The following is a 2385-nucleotide window of genomic DNA, read 5'->3' on the forward strand; positions in this document are numbered from 1 at the left end:
TTCATGAATTGAGTTCCTTGGTTGTTGCTGACAAATTCAATTGGGCATCCAAAACTTCATATGATGTTTTCAAACAAGTACTTGGTTGTGCTACGGGCCAAATTATATCTCATTGCTTTGACCTCAACCACTTGGTTGCATAGTCTGTGGCTGCCAGAACATATTTGTTCTATGTATATTGGGTGGCCTTGAGCGGACCCATAAAATTTAAACCCCATCTTTGAAAAGCTTCATACGGTTGACTTGGTTGAAGGGGCATACGATCCTTTGGAAGCATTCGACCTGTTCGTTGGCAAACATCACATCTAGCGCAATGAGCATAAGAGTCTTTAGATAAAGTTTCCCACCATAGCCCAACTTGGAGTACTTTTTGAGTTGTTAAGTCTCCACAAAAACGTCCATCAGTAGGTCTAGAGTGAGCCTTAATGAGAACTACTTCTCGCTCATGGCAAAACCCATTTGTGTAATATGCCATCGGCTCCTTGCCGATAAAAATAACCACTAATCAAGGTGTAATGACAAGATTTTAAAGCTAATTGTCAACGTCTAGATGCCCTTGGTCATATGTTTGGGGAAGGTTCCCTAAGTGAGATATTGCAGTAACTCGTCATATCTAGTATCTACAAAGCTAGCAACAAATAGTTTGCATCCAGTAACTGGATTGAAATACCTTGAGTTTCATTCAGAGTAGGTAATTGAGACAAGCAATCTGCTCCTTCATGGGTTTTCCTTGGTTTGTAGACAATTCTAAAGTTGAACTCTTGCAACAAAAGCATCCAAAGAGCCAAGCAGCCTTGAATCACAGTCTTGTTTGTCAAGTGTAACAAAGCTTGATGAGTGACATAGAAAACAAATTGATTACAAATCAGATAGTGGTGAAAGTTTTGCACATTATAAACCATGCCAAGTGGTTCCCGTTTAGTAGTTCTGTAATTGCGATTCATAACTCTACAAGCATACTAAATTGAGTAATCCAGTTTCCCTTCTAGTTGAGCTAGAATCATTGCAATGGCATAACCTAGTGCATCTACATGAACATGAAATATTACATCCCACCTTGGCTGCCGTAGGATGGGTGTTTCAGTATCCCATTTCTTTAAATATCTATGGCTAGCTCTTTGGTCCACTGAAGCTTAGTATCTTTCTTGGTCAACTCATAGAAGGGGCAAGCAATTTTTGCAAAATCTTTAATGAATCTCTTATAAAAGATGATAAACTTGACAAAGGAGCTAAGCTGAGTAAGATTCTTGGGTTTCAACGAATTTTGAATAGGTTGGATCTTACCTGGCTTGATGCGAATGCTGTCTTTAGAAATCACCTATCTGAGAAATACGCCGACATATACACAAACCGGGTTAAGAGATATACCTGCTTGTTTGCACCTGGCAAAAACCTTGCCTAGGTACATGAGGTGTTAATTAGTCTTTGAATATACATGAGGTGTTCATTAATCATCCAAGCAATGAGCTCGGTAAGATAATCCTAGAATGTGTCAACCACGAACCTCTAAAAGAAGCAGGAGTATTATGTAATCCAAACATCACCTCTGTGGCATGAGCATCCCAATCTGTGATAAATGTTATCTTGGATTGGTCTTCAGGTGCAATTGATATCTGGTTATAACTAGTGTAACCATCCATGAATGAGCACATCTCAGATCTTGCAAATTGGTCGAATTGGAAATGGATCTAGCACTATTTGAGCATCAAGCTTTTGGTAGTCCACACAAACTTGGAGCTTTCCATTTTTATTTGTCACAACAATGATTGGAAATAACCAATCACTTTGGTCAATGGCATAAATAAATATTGCCTAAACTATTTTATCCAATTTGGCTTTGACTTGCTTGGCATAGTTTGGATTCATGTGATATCATTGTTGTTGAAGAGTTGTTCTATGCTGACAGATCTTTGGTGGTACACTGTACATATTAGTACAACTCCATGCAAGCACATCCTTGTATTGCAAAAAGCAAATCCTCCTTGTATTGCAAAAAGCAAATCTTTAAGTTCTTGAAGCTAGTCACTCTCTAAATGTGCGCTAACGATTAGTGTCCGAGGACCTTCCTCACTTCCTAAGTTGAATTCTTCTATTCATTTTGGGATTAGATGTTTTGAACGAAGCCTAGTAATAGTAATTTGATTCTTGGCTAGTTCCCTTTCACCAACCATGTCCTCTATGAAATTGCACTGGTAACAATGTTGTTGCTTGGCTAGCTTCTTCGCTTTGAGCTTTTCCTTGAGCTTGGCTACGACCTAGAACACATCAATCTCACCTACGGGTGGTAAGATTTTCATCTCCATTAGTCAGGATTCAATGTCCTGAGGGAATTGGTCTAGAGCTTTTAGGTTTGTTGAACGACAACTACTCGGTATAGTCATTATG

Source organism: Dipteris shenzhenensis, chromosome 29 (genome assembly GCF_047967505.1).
Source record: "Dipteris shenzhenensis isolate YYH24624 ecotype China chromosome 29, Dip_SZ_1.0, whole genome shotgun sequence".
In the NCBI taxonomy this organism is placed as follows: domain Eukaryota; kingdom Viridiplantae; phylum Streptophyta; class Polypodiopsida; order Gleicheniales; family Dipteridaceae; genus Dipteris; species Dipteris shenzhenensis.